We start from the raw sequence: 24299 nt of genomic DNA, 5'->3' as shown, positions 1-24299 counted from the left end.
ACCCAATGAACTAGGCATAGTACAATTGATGTAGGTAAAAATTATGTTTTGGGGCCCTGGTCTTCAGTCTCACTTCTGAAGCATATACTTGTCACACACTAGACAGGATTGGCCTCCACCCACAGGCTGGCATGGGCATAAAGGTGGCACCCCTGTATCACTCCTGGATCTGTGAAGACTCTGAAGATGAACTGTCATGCTGTCTGAAAACTAAAGGAAGACTGGACCTGCTTGCCTTTAATCCAGGGCCAAAGTTGTCTGACCACCTGCTTGAACCACAGGGAAACCACAAGCTTCCAGAGGCCTTTCCCACCAACTGCCCAGCTGACCAGTACCAACTGACTTGCCCTGGACCCTGATTTCCTCTGCTGGTGTGAGTCCTTCAATCAAATGGTGTCCCATAGGTCCTGGACCTCTGGCTGGTGTTAGAGGGTACTTCTCCTGTCCCCAAACTGCAAGAACTGTGACTTAGAAACTTTTCGCCAACTTTCTGCCTCAAGAGCCCTCAGAGTCCGGGACCAAAATCAAAGCTGCAGCTTCCGACATCGAATCACCGTCTGCCTTCAACAAGTCAGTTTTGCCTCGCTGAAGTAGAGCAGACTTCCAAACAAGTTTCTAAGTTCAAATGTAGAGGGCTTCTCCGGAACTGACATCGAGTATCATCCGACCATCATCATAACATTATTATATTCAACATGGCAACAATGACTACCCTAGATGCACATCCCTACAATTTCAAAAAGTGCGATATTATTAATACATATGGTGCTACTGACACTAAATACACACCTGTTGCCAATGTATGTGAACTGGAACCTAAGAGGGGACCTCGTGTTTTACTGAATAGAAAAACGTGGGGCACACATATGTAAATAATCATTAATTTCAAAAATATTTGTTCAGTCATCTATAATAGTTCAATTCAGAAACCTCCTTAATACAGTAAATCCTCCATTCAAATTCAGGACATCGTAATGTGGTTATTTAAAACATCTATAATAATTATAAATACCTGTATACATATTTGGCTAATACATACATTTTAATGTTATACCATATAATCCTCAATAAAAAAACATAAAAATACATTTGTTGAGATGATGTTACACGATCAAATATTGTACTTGTTAAGTCAATTTGTTGTAACTTTATTATGTACTAATTGATATATTCTTATTTAAATGGGTCAGCAATCAAGTCTATGTTATAATACCAGTATTATATTTCATCAGCCCTGAAGACGCCACACAGCATCTGAGATGAATGATCCTGAACTATTAGGGCACTGTTTTGAGGGTGAGGCAATGGTAGAAGCTCTGTTAACATATATAGGTGTTGGAAGGTGATTTGGAGACAGTGTAAAGAAGAGTTTGCTGTCAGATGGCACACCAAGCATTTGGGCTTTTTTGACTCAGATACCAATAAATCAAATAATGGACACAGGAGAGCTGGCATGACAGCAACAGGAGCAGCATTACTGTTTTCCTACCATTTAAGCAAAGCAATTGTTCTTCATAGAGTGTACTTGTGGTAGGCAAAGTGAGGTATTTGGAAGGTTTACAGATCCTTATTTTAGTTAAGGTACAGCTGGGTGTCATCTTCGCTTAAATGGTAGACAATGTCACGTGTCCAGAATAAATAGTATGACCGTGTAAAAGTAGAATAGCATGGGTGAAAATGCTGAACGTTAATCTCAGGGAGGTGGATTTGGGGGTTACACCACCCCAATAAATGTATTTTGTAATGAATATTTGGGTACAGGTGTTTTCAGTCAGGTATGGTGAAGAGTCTGTTGGATTTCCGCAGGACCTTTTACACACAGAAAAAAACACACAAAACTCTCTCCCTCTTATTGCACAAAATATTGTATTTTCTCTCACATAGAACCCTTACCAATCTGCATTCCTCTCCCTTTCCACTGCCCCTTAAGCCCCTCTTGCACACCCTGCTTGTCGTATAATGTATTTTAACATTATGTGCCAGCATGATTCTTGGGAGATCTGAATCTCACAAGCCCCCAATCTTATTGGCCAAGCTACGCCCCTTCTTGAACTATTACACTTGTGATGCCGACTGACATGAACTGATGTGGCCCATTTTAAATGAACGTGGTGTTGTAAGAAGAACATAAACCCAGGATAGTGATGTACCATTGAAGTCTGGCAAATGTACCAGTCTGTCTGGGAGCATCTTGTGATTCATAGTATGAAGTGCAGCTAAGCAGTCCAGCAATATCTAGGGATGCCCTCATATTGAGTGTTAAATAATTCCTCCCTGATATTCGGTAGCAATGCTTTCAGGTGAGAGAAAATATTTCAGATAATTCATTTTTTACCAGACCCTTTGTATTACAGGATAGACCTGGCGATGAAGGTTAGAGGGACAGATTGAGATATGAATTAGGAGCTTATGAACCATTCAAAGAATGGTAACACATCAATGAGACCTAAGCTAACATGCCTAGCACTATATACATCCCATGATGGGGTTGATTTTCTCTACATCCACTTCAGAAATAGGTTTGAATTAAAGGGTGACTAACTATACGTGTACAATAATTTGAAAATCCTTATGCCCAGGAGCATTTGGAGGAATGCTTGATTTCATATCATAAATTGTTTGATTAATAGAAGGATGTCTGAAAGATGTTAGGAGGCACCCAGATGCCACAAATTGTGCTTGTATTAATCACCTTTTTGTGGATTCTAAACTGCTTAGTTGAATTGCCGGCTTCAGCTATGTGGTTATAAAATAATTATTTTTTGATTCACGTTTGTAGCCTCTGAAACGTTGTTTGCATGTAATGCCATGCAGATACTAGTTTTAATAAACTCTAACATTGTTCCAGAAGTGCGACTGTTAGAAATGGGGTCTTTAGTTGGCAGACAGGTTACCCCCTGTCCAAGCAAGGACCCTCACTCTAGTCAGGGTAAAGGAGAATCACCCTCAGTTAACCCCCGCTCACCCCCTTGGTAGTTTTGCACAAGCAGGCAGGCTTAACTTCAGAGGCTAGATGTAAAGTATTTGTACCAACACACACAGTAACTCAGTGAAAACACTGCAAAATGACACAACACAGGTTTAGAAAAATAGGTAACATTTATCTAAACAAAACAAGATCAAAACAACAAAAAGCCACCATACACAAGTCAAGTTATGAATTAAAAAGCAAAAAGAGACTTAAATCCTTAGAAAACAGTGCTAACACTGTTAGCATAAAAAAGTACCTGGGTTGCGTCAAAATACCACACAGGCGAGTGTGCATCGGAAAAGGCCAGCGATGCGTCGATTTCTCACTCACAAACGAGATCGTGCATTGTTCCTCTTTCGGTCAGCTCAGCGTGCGTCATTTTTCTGCTCCACAGGAGAGCGATACATTGATCCGGACAGGCACCTCGGGTTCTGGGCAGGCTTTGCGTCTTTTTTCCGCAGCCATCGATTTTGTGTAAAAAATCCGTCCGCGCGGTATCATAAAACTGCGCTGCATGGAGTTTGCGTCGTTATCAGCTTCCGTCAGCGGGTGCTGCGTGTCGTTTCGCCTTTGGCTGCCAGCTTCACCTTTTAAGGGCCCAGGAACTGGATAGGGCACCACTTGGCAGAGCAGGAGTCTCAGCAGAGAGTTCAGGTGCTAGCAGGGTAAGTCTTTGATGGCCCTGAGACTTCAACAACAGTAGGCAAGCTCAGGTCAAGCCCTTGGAGATTTCTTCACAAGCAGGAATGCACAACAAAGTCCTGTCTTTGTCCCCTTTCACAGGCAGAAGCAGCAACTGCAGGATAGCTCCACAAAGCACAGTCACAGGCAGGGCAACACTTCTCCTCAGCTCTTCAGCTCTTCTCCTTGGCAGAGGTTCCTATTGATGTCCAGAAGTGATCTAATTTTTCAGGGGGTTGGGTGCTCTTCTTATACCCATTTTGGTGTTTGAAGTAATCCTACTTCAAAGGAAAGTATCTCTTGTTTGTGAGATCCTGCCTTGCCCAGGCCAGGCCCCAGGCACATACCAGGTGGTTAGATACTGCATTGTGGGAGGACAGGTACATCCCTTTCAGGTGTAAGTGACCACTCCTCCTCCCCTCAAGCAGATGGCTCATCAGGATATGCAGGCTACACCCCAGCTCCCTTTGTGTCACTCTCTAGAGAGAGGTGCAACCAGCCCAACTGTCAAAGTAACCCAGACAGGGAATCTACAAACAGGAGAGTCACAGAATGGTTTAATCAAGAAAATTCCTACTTTCTAAAAGTGGCATTTTCAAACACACAATCTCAAAACCATCTTTACCAAAAGCTGAAGTTTTACATTGTGAGCTCAGAGACCCCAAACTCCACATGTCCATCTGCTCCCAAAGGGAATCTACACTTTAATCATATTTAAAGGTAGCCCCCATGTTAACCTATGAGAGAGATAGGCCTTGCAACAGTGAAAAACAAATATGCCAGTATTTCACTCTCATGACACATTAAACACATAAGTACCCTGCCTATGGGGCTACCTAGGGCCTACCTTAGGGGTGTCTTATATGTAAGAAATGGGAAAGTTTAGGCCTGGCAAGTGGGTACACTTGCCAAGTCAAATTGGCAGTTATAACCTGCACACACAGACACACCAGTGGCAGGTTTGAGCCATGTTACAGGGCCACTAATGAGGGTGGCACAACCAGAGCTGCAGGCCCATCAGCAGCATTTGATTTACAGGCCCTGGGCACCTCTGGTGCACTGTACTAGGGACTTACCCGTAAATCAAATCTGCCAATAATGGAAATCCAATTACACATACATTTTAAATAGGAGCACTAGCACTTTAGCACTGGATAGCAGTGGTAAAGTGCCCAGAGTAACAGACAACAAAAACAGAGTCCAGCACACATCATCAACCTGGGAAACAGAGGCAAAAAGTTAGGGGAGACCGCACCAAGGATGCCAAGTCTAACAGCGACTTTTTATTTAATTTAACAAAGCCTTTCCAAGAAGCATTCTGTCATGGGGTTTGGCGTACAAGAGTGAATGAGGGCAAATGTGTGGAGGGCAGATTTTAGTTTCATTTCTAGATGTGCTAAGATCACTTACATGTTTCCATGTGGGAATCGGCTGAGTCATTGAACAATTACATGAAGCCCTCAGGTTGTTACTTCTGCAGAATTCACCCATGTGAGAAAGTCACCCTTTTAGCATGTTCACGCCAATATCTCTGACTGATACTCATGGTAACTGACCCTGACTGTGCCTGGGCTCTCTTTAACAGGCCCAGGGCCAGTGCGCTGAATAAAAGGTATATGGTCAAATGGCACAATGTTATAATTCCAATTGGCAATGGCAGAACATGTAAGTCCCTAGTAGATAATAGTTCAAGGGGCATTCAAACTACCTATAAGTCCCTAGAATATAATAGGGCAAGGAGGTTCAGAGGTTTGGTAGATTTCCTGCACTTGAGTGTGCACTCTTGTGCACCTGCTTTCAGTTTTAAAGGCAGTCCTGCCTTGCAGACTGTCTTTAAATGTAAACATTTATTCAAATTCGACTATGGAATTAAAGGTACTTCCAAAGTAACAATCTACCTTATTTTTACATGTAGTTCACCCCAAGGTCTCCCCTAGGCGCCCCAGGGGTAGGGTGTCATTTAACCATAAGCGGGGCATAATAAAAGATGTTTTATATGTGCTGGTGAGGGAAAAATTGAACCTTTCATTTTTCCCCCATTGAAGAAAGTTGGCTCCATAGGCTAAAAAGGAAATATTTTTCATAAGACTAAATATTGCTAGTAAAAAGATAAAAAAAATACCATGAAAGGACTCAAATGAATGGTAATGATAAATGCAAAAAAATTAATTTGTCATGTATATAGAAAAGAAATTATGAGACTGCCAAATTCCAGCCTGCTAGTGGTTTCTCCTGATTGGTCATCCCTAACAGGATTAGCCAGGCTGCTTTGATGAGGTGATAAGTGTCCTGCACTCAGCAGAGGTTATCTGACTGGGGACGAGGGCAGATTGTGAAGCCATGCCAGGAACGGGGCTGGCTGAATCAAATTGATACTTCAAAAGAATACCAGTCAGAAAGGAATGCAGCCAGCTCTGCCCTCTCACCCATGTAGTCCACAGACAGATGGTGGGCTTGTGAAAGAAATTTGCAGATGTCCAGAGTTGAAGGTAATGGAAATGAGCTACACCATGGGGGTTGTCTGGCCAGATCTAACTCGTCTGGAGGACAAATATTCCACCCTGGAATGTTTAAGTGCAGTGCTTTATCGGACAAGAAGATGCCACACTTTGGAGGAAGTTGTCATACCTCTGGGTGGCACTCTGCAGCTCATTGGATGAGGATGCCCACTGACTGTCCTCAAAGATGATTAAATAAAAGTGTCTGATCTGTATTGGAATTCAGATTTGCTGCCTGAAACAACAAGAAGAAGGATTGCCCTGCTAGAACCCTGGTTTACAACGCAGAAGCCTGCACACTTAAGGACTGCACCTGATGCACACTGGAAGCACAGCCCAAAGGACTTTAACTTGCTTCAAAAAGGACTCAGGAGTGAACTCCCTGAAGCAACAGGTTAAAAGAGCATCCCTGCACAAACTTCCACAAAAGTTCCCTGCCCGGAGTGCATCCAGTGGACGTGCAAGGATTTTGACCAGGTGCATTGTGAGAATTGTGGTCCCAAGGACCAATTCAGAGATTCTGGAACCTTAGACTGGGGTTGTGGGTCACCTTCCTGCATCAAGAAACACTTCTGCAAGTAAGTGTAAAAGTGTTACAATGTGGACGTCTGGAGTTCTTGACTCTGTCCAGGTCCAGTGCAGCTTTCCCTTGAGCCCTATTTGCTTCTAAGTGCAAGTTTTACTTCTAATATTTAAACATTCATATCTCATGTTCCTGATATTGGATTTTTGACTTGGTGTCATTTTAAAGATATAAATATTTACTATGTTTATAAATTGATGTGGGATTTTTATTGTGTCTTGTGTCTTACTTATTTACTGTATTGGTCTATTTAAATGATGTACATACATGTCTCCTGAGTTAAGCCTGACTGCTCATTGCCAAGCTACCAGGGTTTGAGCCAGGGCCTACTTTGTGGGACCCTGACTGGGCAAAGCCATGTGTTGGAGGGGTATTGCTAGTAGTAGGTGTGTACTTACCCCTACCAATACCCATCCTCTAACAACCCAAAAGTGCACTGTGCCAGATAAGAGAGGCATATGATATGGGGGTCACTTTCAGTGAAGAAGTTGGTTAAATTAGGGTCACACTAGGATAGCTAGAACAGGTTGGAACTCAGGTGTTGTGGAGAGCAGTGGTCAACACTAAGGGGGTCATTCCAACCCTGGAGGTCGGTGTTAAAGCGGCGGCAAAACCGCCAACAGGCTGGTGGAAAAAAAAATGGAATTCCGACCCTGGCGGAAACCGCCAACAGAGACCGCCACATCAACACACCGCCCGCCACGGCGGTACAAACAAACAGCGTGGCGGTCACCGCCAACAGACAGGCGGGAGACAATGTACCGCCCACTGTATCACAACCTACCAAGCCGCCACCTTTTCCGGGGCAGTAGCCCCGCCGATAAAAACCCGGCAGAAACAGCCATTTTGAAGGGAAAACGCTCACCTCCATACACCCCACGAGGAATCAGGACAGCATGGAACCCGAACTCCACATACTCCCAGTGATAGTCTTCCTGCTCCTCTACCAGGAGCACGAACGCCGGCGCAGAAGACAACGGTGAGTACTGCACCTACGACACAGGGGAGGGTGGAGGGGAAAATATTACGGGTACACACATACGCGACACACCCACCCTCACCCACTACAACACACACATCAATGCATAGCAACACATCAGAGTGACACCCCACAAACCCCCCGGAAGAATGCAAATACAAAAGGAAATGATTCTATACATTGGAATATATTGTATTAGCTGCAAAAAAATATATATACACATCAAAAACTCTTATATACATAAATGTACAAGTCCGAGCATTGTAGCAGGCATTGTTCGTGGACCACTGGGCCCAAATCACATGGGCAAAGCCCACACAGGATACCTGACTCCAACGGAGAGAACACTGCAGGGGCATCAGATAGCAAAACTACAGGCACCTCAGGGGGAAGGGAAGGGGGGGCACCTCAGCCAGATGAGTGCACGACGCCAGATCCACGAGGGGCCTCCATGGCCACTGTTACATCCTGGGGAGTGCAAAGCCACAGTCTTACAAGTCCAGACAGTGGGTGGGCTGCCCACTGTTACATCCTGGGGAGTGCAAAGCCGCAGTCTCTCAAGTGGATAACAGTCTCCACTGGTTCTGGAGGGGGACTGGTGCCCAGAGTGCCCCGTGCAGCCCTGCCCGACACAGATGCAGGCCAGCCCCTGCCGCTCATGGGCCAGCGGTGCTTGAGATGAAGTGCCCAGTTCAGCGGTGCTTGAGACGGCGGTGCCCAGTTCAGCGGTGCTTGAGATGAAGGGCCCAGTTCAGCGGTGCTTGAGACGGCGGTGCCCAGTGCAGCGGTGCTTGAGACGGCAGTGCCCAGTGCAGCGGTGCTTGAGATGAAGGGCCCAGTGCAGCGGTGCTTGAGATGAAGGGCCCAGTTCAGCGGTGCTTGAGACGGCGGTGCCCAGTGCAGCGGTGCTTGAGATGAAGGGCCCAGTGCAGTGGTGCTTGAGACGGCGGTGCCCAGTGCAGCGGTGCTTGAGATGAAGGGCCCAGTGCAGCGGTGCTTGAGACGGCGGTGCCCAGTGCAGCGGTGCTTGAGATGAAGGGCCCAGTGCAGCGGTGCTTGAGACGGCGGTGCCCAGTGCAGCGGTGCTTGAGATGAAAGGCCCAGTGCAGCGGTGCTTGAGATGAAGGGCCCAGTGCAGCGGTGCTTGAGATGAAGGGCCCAGTGCAGCGGTGCTTGAGATGAAGGGCCCAGTTCAGCGGTGCTTGAGACGGCGGTGCCCAGTGCAGCAGTGCTTGAGATGAAGGGCCCAGTGCAGCGGTTCCGGCCATGGCGGGGAGGTCATTTGCCACCTGTCCTGTGGCTGGCGGGGCCCTCCTGGCCATCTGTCCTGTGGCTGGCGGGGCCCTCCTGGGCAGCTGTGCCGGGCCTGTTGGTGGCCTCCTACCCACCTGGGGCTGGCGGGGCCCTCCTGGCCAGCTGGGCTGATGGCGGTGTTGTCGTGCGTGCTGCCCTTCCCAGCCTTCCCTGATGGCCTGTGGCCCTTCCCCACCTTGGGCGGTGTGCCAGCTGTCTCTACACTTCCTGCCGGAGCCACAGTAGGGTTTTTAGTCCCTGGTGTTTTCACCCTCTCGCGCTGGCCACTGCCTATCTTGGGATGTTTCTCCGGGGGTGGGCTGCCCGTGCCTTGGCTTCGCACCAAACTCGCTGCCCTGGAGGGTGGGGCACTCCACAGTCCATGGCAGACTGTGATGACAGGGGCTGGTTTTGTCGTGGCTGAGGTGCTGACTGTAGTCCTATGACATGGACGGGGTGGGGGACTTGGTGGAAAGAGGTTGAGTTTAGACAGGAAAAGCTTTTTAGGAGCAGTGGGACGGGTAGGTGTAGTGGGTATGGGAGTGGAGGAAGAGGTTGTGGTTGTAGGAGTTGTAAGTCTGGTGTCTTTGGGTGCAGGTGCTTGGGCTGGAGGCTGTCGTGAGGTGGATGGCTGTTGGGTGGGTGGCTGCCTGCGTTTGTGTATCTTGGAAGAGGGGGTCACAGACACACTGGGAGAGGACACAGGGGACGTGTAAATGGCAGTGGGGGTGGTGACTGCATGTGTGCGGGGGGTCTGGTGTGTGTGCTGCTGAGGGACGTAGTGTCTGAAGATGTTGTGCATGCAGGTGTGAGTGGAGACGTGACAGGGAGGGAGGAGGGAGACGAGGAGGAGGGGGATACAGTGGAGGCAGTGGGTGTTGGTATGTCTGTATGTGGATGTTGCTTGTGTGAATGCCTGTGTGATGTGTGGTGCTTATGTCTGGCTGAGCTTCCCTTGGGTGTTGAGGTGTGTGCAGGCTGGTCTGATGGTGTGTCTGGGATAGGCAGAGGTACAGGTGATAGGGTATGGGTGGAGGAAGTTGGAGGGGGGAGGCTAGAGACAGGGACAATGGCAGCCATCAGTGCTGAGGCCAGAATCTGGAACGATCGCTGAAGGGCAGCCTGACCAGAATGAATGCCCTCCAGGTATGCATTACTCTGGTGCACCTCCCTTTCTACACCCTGGATGGCATTCAAAATGGTAGACTGCCCAACAGTGAGCGTCCTCAGGAGGTCAATGACCTCCTCACTGAGGGCAGCAGGGGTGACTGGGGCAGGGCCTGAGGTGCCTGTGGCGAAGGAGATGCCCACCTTCCTGGGTGAGCGGGCACGGGCCAAACGCTGAGGGGCTGCTGGGAGGGCGGTGCTGGTGCGGTGGGTGGCGGCTGTACCTGTTGTTGCGGGGGGCACAGATGTTGCCGCCACCACAAGGGAGCTCCCTTCAGAGGACGAGTCGGTGTCACTGATGTCTGCACGAGTCCCCGCTGTGGAGCTCCCCTCGCCCTCCGTCCCACTGGTGAATTCGGAGTCTGTTGCATGGCAGTGCTCCGATGCCACTTCTCCTCCGCCTTATAATGCTAATGCACACATGAACAGGAAGACCACAAAAATGGGGGGGGGGAGAATAAAGACATGTTGAGTGCATGCATTGGTGACACCGTTGGCGGACAGGACAGACACAGAAGCCCCCTGCACTACGCCGCGCACTTGGGGTCGACTACTCAATCCGTGGGACATGGCCTACATGCCTATGGACGACATCTGCACACATTGATGACACAGGGCCATGGATACCTGTACTTGGCACCCTACAGAGGTGGGGGCGGGGGCACAGGGCCATGCCTTACGGAAGGGCCTAGCCTACCGAAATCGCCCTGGCCTAGGGATACCCACAGCCCTCCTCCCCCACCCAGACACCTACACTGCGCGCAAAGTCAACAGAATGAGAGTGTACTCACCCCCTTGTGTCTGCTGTGATGTCCTCACGCGCCCATCCAAATCGGGGTAGGCCACCGCCAGGATCCGGGACATCAGGGGGGTCAAAGTCAGACTGGCACCCCTCCCACGTTGGGAGGCCATCCCCAGCTGAGCCTCCGCCGTCTTCCTGCTCCAGCGGCGGATGTCGTCCCATCTCTTCCGGCAGTGGGTGCCCCGTCTGTGGTGGACCCCCAGGGTCCAGACGTCCTTGGCGATGGCACGCCAAATATCGATCTTCTGGTGGGCGCTGACCTAGGTGAAATGTACAGGGGAGAAGAATAGTCATCACGTTCTGCACCCTCAATGTGAGTGGCCCCCCCATCCCTACCCTTGCCATGTGGCACATGCTCTCACCGTCGTTTGATGCATGCCTCAATCGCTCCCCTCCCCACCATCTTTCATCCACCCCACTCAACACAGGCATAACCCATAAAGCATGCTCCCAGTGTATTTACCTGTTTGTCTGGAGGACTGTAGAGTAGCGCGTACTGGGGGAGGACCCCATCCACAAGTTTATCCAACTCCTGAGCAGGGAAGGCAGGGGCCCTTTTCCCAGTCGCATGAGCCATTGTCTCTTCCAGACCGAGGTCACAGCAGCACTTGCAGTGTAGGTCCTCTCCTGTCGAAGATCAGGTATCGAGTGATTAAGCAGATAGAAAATGGCGGTCACGCCCGCGGCGGTGCGTACCGCGGCGGTGCGTACCGCGACCGCCGGCGCACCGCGACCACCGGCGCACATCGACATTGGCTCCTGAGACCCATAGGGTTCAATGTTAACCAATGCTGCTTTGCGCCGCGGTCTTCGACCGCCTACCGCCACGGTGTGCCACGCCAGCGCATTTACCTCACATCCCATTGTCGCACTTCACAGGTCAGGCAGCCGCCATTTCAGGGGCCCACATGGCTTACTTTTTACTGCGTCACACATACCTAGGCCTTGCATCAACACTCATACAAACCATTCCATGGATTGAGAATTGTGTTATGTGCAAGCTGTGGTTACATACCTGTGGGTTGATTGACTCTGTGCTCGCTGTTGTCCTTCATAGGCACCGTCCGCTGGGACATGCGAGGAGATGGAGGAATCCTCCGGTGTACAGACCGCTGGTGGACCTGTCGACAATGGAGGAAAGACATGTCATACTGACATACAGGCTTGACCGAGCCACTATTCATGAACTGTGTGCCCAGCTGGAGCCCGACCTGATGTCACCAATCCGCCAACCCACAGGGATCCCCCCTCTAGTGCAGGTGCTGTCAGTGCTCCATTTCCTAGCAAGTGGGTAATTTCAAACAACAGTGGCCATAGCATCAGGGATGTCCCAGCCTATGTTTTCCAAGCTGTTGTCCAGAGTGTTGTCTGCCCTGCTGAAACACATGCGCAGCTACATCGTTTTTCCTGAGGTGGGGGATTTGCCTACAGTGAAGGGTGATTTCTATGCCTTTGGACATATCCCCAACATCATAGGTGCAATTGATGGGACCCATGTGGCTTTGGTTCCCCCCCACAGGAGTGAACAGGTGTACAGAAAAAGGAAGAATTATCATTCGATGAATGTGCAGATGGTGTGTTTGGCAGACCAGTACATCTCCCATGTTAATGCCAAGTTCCCTGGCTCAGTGCATGACGCGTACATCATGCGGAATAGCAGCATCCCTTACGTGATGGCTCAACTCCAGAGGCACTGTGTGTGGCTAATTGGTGACTCTGGTCACCCCAACCTGTCATGGCTACTGACCCCAGTGAGGAATCCCAGGACAAGGGCAGAGGAACGCTACAATGAGGCCCATGGGCGAACTAGGAGGGTGATCGAGCGGACCTTCGGCCTCCTGAAGGCCAGGTTCTGCTGCCTACATATGACAGGTGGATCCCTATTCTACTCACCAAAGAAGGTGTGCCAGATCATCGTGGCCTGCTGTATGCCTCACAACCTGGCTTTGCGACGACAGGGGCCTTTTCTGCAGGAGGATGGTCCTGATGGTGGTGTTGTAGCAGCTGTGGAGCCTGTGGAGAGTGAAGACGAGGAAGCCGAAGAAGACGACATAGACAACAGGAACACAGTAATACAGCAGTATTTCCAATGACACACCGGTAAGAATACACACCGGCATATTACATATACTTAAACACTACTACCTCTCTACTGTCTGTCCTTTTCACCCAGTGTATAGTAACTGAGTTGTGACTTTCCCTTCCGATTTCATAGATGTGGGCCCCACTGTGTGACATCTGCTTTGTTTCCCCATGGGCTACAGCTGTGTGACATTGGTATGTTCGCATCACAATGTAAATAAGCATTTTGGCACGGTAATGTCTAATACATTTGTTCAAAATCACAGCCAGACTCCTGATTGTTTTGTGCAATAACTGTGTTTATTACAGTGCTCTATATTGGTGGGTGGTTTGCAAATCGGTGAGGGGTGATGGTGGAGGAATGTCCATGGCAGAGTCCAGACTATTTGTATCACAGGTGCATTGTCCAAATGCCTGTGGAAAGTGGAGCAGGGGCAGTTTAAGGATGGACAGGGTGACGATGTGGGACAGTGGGATGACAATCAGGGAGGTATCCTTTCCTGGTGGGGGTCTTGGCATCTTACTCTGTCTTCTTCCTGGATCTCAGGGACCGCTTGCGGGGTGGTTCTCCTTCTGCAGGGGGTGGGGTGCTGGTGGCCTGTTGGTCCTGTGGCGGGGCCTCCTGTCCACTAGCGCCGGCAGAGGTGGTAGGCAGTTCTTGGTCCATGCTAGTGTCAGGGGTCCTTTGTGGTGCCACAGAGTCCCGCAATGTGGTGACTACCAGATTCAAAGCCCCTACAATGGTGCCCAGGGCGGAACTGATGGTTCGTAGTTCCTCCCTGAACCCCAAATACTGTTCCTCCTGCAGGAGCTGGATCTCCTGAAACCTGGCCAGTACCGTTGCCATCGTCTCCTGGGAATGATGGAAGGCTCCCATGATGGAGGAGAGGGCCTCGTGGAGAGTGGGTTCCCTGAGCCTGTCCCCCCCCTGTCGCACAGCAGCCCTCCCAGTTCCCCTGTTTCCCTGGCCCTCTGTCCCCTGGACCGTGTGCCCACTACCACTGCCCCCAGGTCCCTGTTGTTGTTGGGGTGGTGGGTTAACCTGGGTGCCCTGTAGTGGTGGACACACCGCTGATTGACGTGTCCTAGGGACTGAGGGATGGGCCCGCTGGGTGGGTGCTGTGCTGGTGTTCCCAGAGGGGGGAAGCTCTGTGGTGGCCTGTGGCTGTCTGAGGGGAACCGACTGTCCCGAGGTCCCAGATGGGCCGGGCTGGTCATCTAGATCCAGGTCGACAGAGGTGCTGTCATCACTGTGGGCCTCTTCTGGGGGTGGAGTGGACATTTCTGGACCCTCCTGCGCGGTGACGTAGCGTTCGGGTCCTGCAGGGGTATAAAACCATGATTATTGAATCTGTGTGTGCCATAGTGTGCAATGGGTGGGTGCCCGTGTACCCCAGTGCTTGCATTCCTCTGTGGGGGCTTTTGTGACGGTGGTTTGGGGGTGGATGGGTCTGTGCAGTGGGCATGCTTTGGTGATGGGTGTCCATGCTTTGTGGTCGCATGCAGGGCTTGGGGTTGGGATGGGTGGGTTGTGATGGTGAGACATTTGCAAGGAGTAGGTGTGATGGGGTGAGGGTGAGGGTGGGGGTATGAGTTGGCATGCTGGTGGGGTGGGGGGATGAAGTAGTGAAGATTAGACTTACCAGAGTCCATTCCTCCAGATACTCCTGCGAGACCCTCAGGATGCAGGATCGCCAAGACCTGCTCCTCCCATGTTGTAAATTCTGGGGGAGGAGGTGGTGGTCCTCCGCCAGTCCGCTGAACCGCGATGTTGTACCTGGATACCGTTGAACGCACCTTCCCCTGTAGGTCGTTCCACCACTTCCTGATGTCATCCCTATTTCTTGGGTGCTGTCCCACCGCGTTGACCCTGTCGACTATTCTGCTCCATAGCTCCATCTTCCTGGCAATGGAGGTGTGCTGCACCTGTGTTCCGAAGAGCTGTGGCTCTACCCGTACGAATTCCTCCACCATGACCCTGAGTTCATCCTCAGAAAACCTGGGGTGTCTTTGCAGTGCCATGGGGTGGTGTGGGTGATGTGTGGGGTGGATTGTGTGGTGCTAAGTGTGGTGATGTGTATTGGTGTGTTGTGTGAAGTGCGTGGTAATAATGCTGGGTGATGGTAATATGCGCGTCTGGGTGCTCGGATCTCTATTTCTCTGTGCGTGGTCCCGATTCTCTAGCAGTGGAGGTTTGTGGGTGATGTGGGTGTGTGTTTTATATTTAATTGGGTGTGTGGGAGTGGTGTGTGTATGTGTATCAGGTGTGTGTATTTCGAATTGTCCAATGTGGCTGTGTTTTGTAAAAGTGTGTGTATTTTGAGCGCGGCGGTGTGTACCGCCAATAGAATACCGCGGTTGAAAGACCGCCGTGTGGATTCGTGTGTCGTGATAGTGTGGGCATATTTCTGTTGGCGTGACGGTGTCGGTTTGGTTATCGCCAGTTTCTCGCTGGCCTTTGGTGTGGCGGACTTTTGTGGATGTCTGTATTTTGGTGGTTTGCGTGTTGTGGGTCAGAATGACCGTGGCAGTTAACCGCGGCGGTATGTTGGCGGTCTTCTGACAGCGGTATCCGCCTTTTAACGCCAAGGTTGGAATGACCCCCTAAGTCCTAATGTACGTTTTTGGATATTGACAAATTGAGAGAACATGGGACTCCATATATGTTCATATCTTCATTGTTGTTCTGTCTGTACAAGACTGATAAGCCATCCTCCCAGCTGTTCCATCGTGAAGTACAGAGGAAGATTAGAGAAGAAAAGTATGTGTTGAGCGATGTCTGGGAGTTCTGAAGAGAAAATTGTAAGGCATTTGTGGTAGATCACTGAACAGACAAAAGAGGTAGTTTGGGTAGAAGGTATTTGCAGGAATAACGTATGTATGTATTTAAGTGGATATGCATGCCTGAATGTGGTATTTATATAGCACAAACGTAGTCGAAAGGCAGCAGAGTGATATACAGGATGAAAGGCAAAGACACAATGAATACGTGATACGAGGGGTAGTAGGTGTGTAGATCATTACTGCATCTTGATGAAATGTTCTTCAAAGTAATATAATGGCAGTATGACAAAAGGAGACCTGTAATCTCGAATCCCTTAAGTGATAGGCATCCTTTTCCTGTGCACTACCAGTGCTTAGCTGTTTCTTGAACATTTCAGGCACGTTGCAGTTTGGCATTTGAAACTATTTCACCAAGGAATATCCAGGCCACACATGCATAATCTTTCTGCATGGGTTCGTGGTTGTAAAGGTACCCACGGTTTTGATTTGCATTGGAGACCTCTAAGAAAATAGTTAAAATATGTCAAAATTATGGTTTCGTTTACAAAAAAGCGGAAAGTGCTGTGCCAGAAAGTGTCGGTTATTCTAAAAAAGGTCACCAACAAAATGTTTGTTATGCTAAAATTGTCCTTTTCTCTACTTTTAGTTTAGATTTATTCCTACGTCATTACAGTACTCTGCCTTTTTGTTTCTATTAACTATGTGGAATAGTGCTGCGGGGGGAGGGGCACATTATGTGGCAGGGTTGACTAAATCAGGAGGCAAGAAAAAGCAAACTATCTGGCAAAATAAAGCACATAGGTGGTCATTACAACCCTGGCGGACAGTGTTAAAGCGGCGGTAAGACCGCAAACAGGCCGACGTACAAAAAAAGGGAATCATGACCCTGGTGGAAACCGCCAACAAAGACAGCCACTTTAACACACCGCCCGCCACGGCGGTACAGACAAGCAGCGCGGCGGTTACCGCCAACAGACAGGCGGAAGACAATGTACCGCCCACACAATTACAACCCGCCAATCCGCCACCTTTTCCGGGGTGGATTCACCGTGGAGAAAAACACGGCGGAAACAGCTTTTGCTATGGGAAAACGCTCACCTGAACACATCCCACAAGGAACGACGACTCCATGGACCCGGAACTCCAAATACTACCTGCCCTTGTCTTTCTGCTCCTTTATGACCAACAGCGACGTAGGCGCAGAAGATACCGGTGAGTACTGCATCTACGACATGGGGGAGGGAGGAGGCAAAAGTTAGGGGGACACCCACCAAACACCCCCACCCCCACCCTTGCATATTACAACATACACACCAATGCAGTCAAAAATATCACATTAACAACCCACAATCCCCCCGGAAGAATGCAAAAACAAAGCGAATTTCGGTCAAATATTGTAATGTGCAAATATACATGTCATACAAAAATATACAGATATATATCTCTAAATCACTCATAATAATATATACAATACAAGAAGTAGTGCAGATATGTACACAATAATGTCCGTGCACCAACAGTCCAAAAATACATGGGCGAGGCCCACAATAGATACCTGACCAAAATCGGAGAGAACACTGCCGGGGCATTAGATAGAAACACTACAGGCACCCCAGGGGGAAGGGAAGGGGGGCACCTCAGCCACATGAATGCGAAGCCAGATCCACGACGGGGCTACATGCCCATTGATGTATCCTGGGGAGTGCAAAGCCACAGTCTCTCAAGTCTATACAGTGGGTGTGTGGCCCACTGTGCCATCCTAGGGAGTGCAAAGCCACAGTCTCTCAAGTCTATACAGTGGGTGGGTTGCGCACTGTGCCATCCTGGGGAGTGCAAAGCCACAGTCTCTCAAGTCTATGTAGTGGGTGGGTTGCCCACTGTGCCATCCTGGGGAGTGCAAAGCCAGAGTCTCTCAAGTAGATGCAGGTCGCTACTGGTTCTGGAGGGGGACTGGTGCCCAGACTGGATGAGTCTCCCCGTGAAAGTTCCTGTCCTGTCACTGTCCCAGCTGCACATGGGATAAGGATGGCTGATGTGGCGGTACATTCATTCCTACATGGTCTTTGCCCTGTTCAGCCGTGCTTTACCATGGCGGTCTTTGCCCTGTTCAGCGGTGCTTTGACATGGCTGTCTTTGCCCTGTTCAGCGGTGCTTGGCCATGGCGGTCTTTGCCCTGTTCAGCGGTGCTTTGACATGGCGGTCTTTGCCCTGTTCAGCGGTGCTTTGACATGGCGGTTCAGGACTGTTCAGCTGTGCTTTGCCATGGCGGTCTTTGCCCTGTTCAGCGGTGCTTTGACATGGCGGTTCAGGACTGTTCAGTGGTGCTTTGCCATGGCGGTCTTTGCCCTGTTCAGCGGTGCTTTGACATGGCGGTTCAGGACTGTTCAGCGGTGCTTTGCCATGGCGGTCTTTGCCCTGTTCAGCGGTGCTTTGACATGGCGGTTCTGATACTGACATTGGTGTGTGGCATGATGATCTCCACACTGGACATTGGTGTGTGGCATGACAATCTCCACACGGGACATTGGTGTCTGGCATGACGATCTCCACACGGGACATTGGTGTGTGGCATGACGATCTCCACACTGGACATTTGTGTGTGGCATGACGATCTCCACACGGGACATTGGTGTGTGGCATGACGATCTCCACACTGGACATTGGTGTGTGGCATGACGATCTCCACACTGGACATTGGTGTGTGGCATGACGATCTCCACACTGGACATTGGTGTGTGGCATGACGTTCCATCATTGGCCAGCGGGGCTGTGGCATCCTGTCCCCTCCTGGGCTGTGACTTCAGCGGTGGTATCCTGACCAGTAATGATACTTGGGCCCTCCTGGGCACTGACTCCGGCGGTGGTCTCCTGACCAGTAACGATACTTGGGCGCTCCTGGGCTGTGACTCTGGCGGTGGTCTCTGGACCAGTGACGATACTTGGGCCCTCCTGGGCACTGACTCCGGCGGTGGTCTCCTGACCAGTAACGATACTTGGGCCCTACGGGGGACTGACTCCGGCGGTGGTCTCCTGACCAGTAACGATACTTGGGCCTTCCTGGGCTGTGACTCTGGCGGTGGTCTCTGGACCAGTTACGATACTTGGGCCCTCCTGGGCACTGACTCCGGCGGTGGCCTCCTGACCAATAACGATACTTGGGCCCTCCTGGGCTGTGACTCTGGCGGTGGTCTCTGGACCAGTGACGACGGTGCTGGCGGTTGTGTCTGGACAGCCGGAAATGATGGCGCACTTCTCCGCCGTGACACTCACAACAGGCTGGGCAGACTTCCTCTGGACCTTCCCCACCTTTTTTGGAGTTACAGCTGACTCACCAATTGCCTTCGATCCCATTTCACTTGTTGTCCCACCAGGAGTCTTGACACGGTCCTGTCGTCCACTCTCCAATTTCAGAGCCTTTACAGGGGGTGGGCTGCCAGTGCCTTGGCTCCGGGTCCTACTGCCTGCCCTGGTGGACGGTGCACTCCAAAAACCTGGAACACGCACCACTGGTACTGGAGGCTTTTTGGCTGAGGCGCTATGACAGGACTGATGAATTGGATGGGGGGGTGGAGGCAAAAAGGTCAATTTGACATGGGGACAGTTTCTGACGGACACTGGGATGGGTAGCTGGAGGGGGTCTGGGAGTGGAGGAAGGGGAGGTGGTTGTAGGAGGTGTCAGTTTAGGTGTTTTGGGTGCAGGTGCAGGTACTGGAGGCTGTCATGAGGTGGATGGATGTTGGGTGAGTGATTGCCGGCGTTTGGGTACTTTGGGAGGGGGCGTCACAGACACACTGGGAGAGGACACAGGAGACGTGTAAATGGCAGTGGAGGTGGTGAGTGCAGGTGAGCGGCTTGTGGTGCTGGGTGTCCTGGTGCGAGTCTAGTGCCTGTAGATGTGGTGCATGCAGGTTTGTGTGTAGACGAGACTGGGAGGGAGGAGGGAGAAGAGGAGGAGGGGGACACAGTGGAGACAGTGGATGTTGCTGTATCTGTATGGGTGTGATGCTTGTGTGAGTGCCTGTGGTGTGTGTGGTGCCTATGTTAGCTTGAGCTACTTGTGTGTGTTGACTTGTGTTGACTTGTGTGCATGCTGGTCTGTAGGTGTGCTTGGGATGGGCTGGGGTACAGGGGATTGGGTCTGGGTGGAGGAAGTTGGAGGGGGGAGGCTGGACACAGGGACAATGGCTGCCAATAGTGCTGAGGCCAGAGATTGCAGGGTTCGCTGAAGGGCAGCCTGACCAGAATTAATGCCCTCCAGGAATGCATTACCGTGTTGCAACTCTCGTTCTACACCCTGGATGGCATTCACAATGGTAGACTGCCCAACAGTGAGTGACCTGAGGAGGTCAATGGCCTCCTCACTGAGGGCAGCAGGGGTGACTGGGGCAGGGCCTGAGGTGCCTGGGGCGAAGGTGATGCCCACCCTCCTGGGTGAGCGGGCACGGGGCGAACACTAAGGGGCTGCTGGGAGGGCGGTGCTGGTAGGGGAGGTGGCGGCTGTACCTGTAGAAGTGGGGCGCACAGATGGTGCCGCCACCACAAGGGAGCTCCCATCGGCGGACGAGTCCGTGTCGCTGGTTGGTGATCCGGTGGCCGACGTGAAGCTCCCCTCGCCCTCCGTCCCACTAGTGCATTCAGAGTCTGTGGTGTGGCCCTCCATGGCCATGTGTGATGCAGCTCCCTCGTGCTCCGGTGCCACTGTACCTCCGCCTGATGATGCTGATTTACAAAAGGACAGGGAGAGCAGGAAAAGGGGGGGGGAGACAGTGAACTGCACCCGTCGCCCCCCTGCAACTCCGCCGGCTCCATTCGGAGCCGGCTTCCTCGTTGCAGGGGCTTTCCCGCTGGGCCGGCGGGCGGCCTTTTGGCGGTCGCCCGCCGGCCCAGCGGGAAAGCCAGAATGGCATCCGCGGTCTCCTGACCGCGGAGCGGCCGTTCGGCGGTAACCGCATGGCGGGCGGCGACCGCTGCCCGCCGCGGTCAGAATGACCGCCATAGTAATGTGATTTATATGTCCTGACAGTGAAATATTGCTAAATTTGTTTTTTCACTGTTGCAAGGCCTGTCGCTCTCATAGGTTAACATGGGGGCTAACTTTAAATATGATTTCAGGGACAGCAAAGACTTCTCGCTGCCAGCACCTGGAGTCTCTGGAGAAACTCCTGCTCTAACAAGTGGTACCATATCCAGTCCCAGGGCCATTGAAAGGAAAGCTGGTGGAAATATAAGGAAATCGACTTCGGACGACTTTGGACCGATGCGCCCGCTGAATCTGGTGACGCCGCCCGCAACCGACTCCCTGATCTTCACTGGAACACAACGACCTTCGCAGGCCCGACACCCCTGCAGCCCCGCTGAAGTCCGCGACTCAGTGGAAGTCGCTGCACCACGTCGTGACCGACGCCGCTCAAAGTGCGCGGATTCAACGTTTCGCACAGATGGCGCGATCCCCGACTTTGCACTTCGACTTGTTTTCACTCTTCACCAAAGGTACTGTACGTAGGGGTCCACGCGACTCCGTGTCCGGTGCCGCTGGTGTCGGCTTGTTGGGAACGACTCCTTCACAATGCCGTGTTCACACCTCATCGAAGCATTTTGTGTTTCTAACCACTATTTTTTATGTTTAATCTTAAAAAATTCATAACTTGACTTGTGTATGTACGGAGTTTTGTCGTTTTGGTCTTGTTTTGTTTAGATAAATATTTCCTATTGTTCTAAACTGGTGTTGTGCCATTTTGTAGTGTTTTCATTAAGTTACTCTGTGTGTTGGCACAAATACTTTACACCTAGCACTCTGAAGTTAAGCCTACTGCTCTGCCGAGCTACCAAGGGGGTAAGCAGGGGTTAGCTGAGGGTGATACTCTTTTACCCTGACTACAGTGAGGGTCCTTGCTTGAAAAGGGGGTAACCTGACTGTCAACCAAAGACCCCATTTCTAACAGATCTTTAATGAGATGACTCTTCAGAATAATAAAATGCGTCACAGTAGTACTATATAGTCCCTTAAATCCTCCAGTGCTGAGCCCTTTTTGCAAATTTGTATTTATTACCGTTGTCCCACAAGGGATATCTAGGCCAAACTTTCATCCCATTCCCCACATAATAGGGGTTGTAAAAGTACATACAATTTGTTATTTTCCCTGCAGGAGCTTCAGAATAGAGCCAACACATGGCAACATTTTTGTTTTTTGCTCATGATGGGAAAAACTTGCTGTCCACAAAAGTGTGTGTGGTGTTCCGAAAAATGACATTAACAAAAAGCTTTCTGTGCTAAGAGCCACATCTCCCAAGGTTTCATCAACTGCGGGTGTGCAAAAGATATTTTTTTCCAGCAATAGTTTTTAAGTGATGGCCAAGTGAGTTATTTCTGCAGTTTCTTCCGCCTTCCAATTTGATAGGGGGAAGAGGTTTAAAACCCATGTTTCTACTAAGAAGGGTATACATTTGTTAAAATTAGACAATATTCTGAATTCAGCAAGGGTAGAATTTGGTAGATTTCTCAAGGTTTCCTAAATAAAATAATTATTGACATAAGAAATAGTTAACTGCTCGCATGTAGAAGAGGAGACATTCACATCCTGAAGTATTGCAGAGAATGTGAACATCTCCTACTTGCCATTAAGGGAGAAAATCCTTCTGGTGCAAACACCAGAAGGATTTTATTTTTGGAAAATAATGCTGGAATGGAAGAGAAGAGTTTGCTTTGCATACCAACATAATTTTTTCAGGCACTCTGACACATAGACGCTGATATCACACTGATTGAAATTTAAACCAGTCGGCGCCAGGGGCGGCTCCTCTGCAATGGCGTTGCCCCCTGGCCAAGAGCCAGGAGATGAAAAATAAAACGATAGTTACACTATCATTTTATTTATTATCTTCTGGCTCAGTCAGCAGGTCAGAGGGGTAGGGCCGGGCTGTGGGAGGTGGGAGAAAGAGTGATGTGCACCTAAGTGCACATGTGTGTTTGGCTGGCTTCTTAGGCTGGACAAACACACATGCACACTTAGGTTTCTCCTGTCCGACTGCGCTGTACAGTTGGGCTGGAGGAACTGCACAGACCCCAGGGCTGTGTCTGAGCGACTAGCCAAGCTGCTGAGACCAGTCCTGACGCTGCGGTCATGCTATGCTTTGCATGAAAGCAGCACCAGGATATCTGGGGAGCCTATGCTGGTGTTCCAGTGAATGGTGGGACACCAACCATCAGGAGCAGATGAGCACAAGGTGAAAGGAGATGGCGGGAAAGTTAAGTGCTTTTTAAATTAATTTTTTTGTTTTCCCATCCCCGTTGTCCCTCCCGCTCCACCTTTGACATTTGCAGTGGCCCCCGCTGGTCGGCACCATCAGTACTGACTGGATTCACTTTGATCAGTGCTTGAGGAGGTATGCCCCTCTGTAATACATTTATTAAGGCACTTCCCAGATATCAAATAAAAGCACATGAAAATATGAACATAAGCATTTAACTTGAATGCAGTGAAACAGGTGGATATGCCAAAATACTCACAGCAGTTAAGCAATGATAGGCAAGAAATGTGCACTACACCAACAGCTAATATATATATATATAGTCAAGCTAAATAATTAAGAATTAAAATGCATCACCATAGGGGTTGAATCCATCATCCTTGCCAGCATCACGATGAAGAGCCCTAAATGGCTGAGGCCAGAGAACGTTCCCAAAATGGGAACCTGAACAGTGCATCCACTTTCATGTGAGCTCATTCCTTAGTGCCAGGTTTCCCCGTCTTGTATACCTTAAACTAACTCAAGAGGAAGATTCTAGTAACCACCTCCCTGCAGTTTCAATTCAAGCGCTGGCTGTACTCGGTCTGTGTCGAAAACATGCAAAGGAACGGGCCCTGCCCCAATGCACATTCCAGAGACAGAGCTGTACTTTTCCGTGATGAAAGCATTCCCAGCCTGAGGCTCTCTTTTTTTGTCTTCTTTCCAATATCCACCATGTAATGTTCCTGCACAGTGTGACCCTGTTCTGGTAAGAAGAGCGAAAACACGTTCTGTGTGGAAAACAAGCTCGGTGTGGAAAAAAAATTTGTGACGGCACCTGAAGCTAAGTGGTCAAGTTGGAGTTGGTTGTCAAATACACATAGCATTACACATAGGACTACACCCTCAGCCCAAATTGACCTCAACAGTCCTAACGCCTACTATAGACAAGGAACATTGTTTAAAAAAAATATGTGGATGTGGCCCACCCATGCACTGGGCTGTGCCTTTCCAGCCTACAATGGGCACTCACGTCCACTAGAAACTAGGGAAAATATTTTTAAAAAGTTAAGAAGGGGTATTGATGGCCCACAGAGGCTTTTGGCCCTTCCCACACCCCACAGAGAGCCCCGCAGTCTTTCTGCTCCTGGGGAGCAAAAAGCCCACAACACTCATGGATTTTTTTTTTTTTTTTTAAAGAATGGGGTGGTGGTCGGCCCGTATTAGGTCAT

The 24299-nt window shown here is 50.1% G+C and overlaps 1 protein-coding gene across 2 annotated transcripts in view; it reads right to left on the bottom strand.

Annotated features, from left to right (window-relative positions):
* LOC138284003 (stimulated by retinoic acid gene 6 protein-like) overlaps positions 1-24299 on the bottom strand; it is a 489916-nt gene that overhangs the window by 98143 nt on the left and 367474 nt on the right. The window lies entirely within an intron of this gene.

The sequence above is a fragment of the Pleurodeles waltl genome, chromosome 3_1 (genome assembly GCF_031143425.1).
Source record: "Pleurodeles waltl isolate 20211129_DDA chromosome 3_1, aPleWal1.hap1.20221129, whole genome shotgun sequence".
Taxonomy (NCBI): Eukaryota; Metazoa; Chordata; class Amphibia; order Caudata; family Salamandridae; genus Pleurodeles; species Pleurodeles waltl.
The sequence above is the reverse complement of the archived record's forward strand: the minus strand, read 5'-3'. Positions and strand labels throughout refer to the sequence as shown.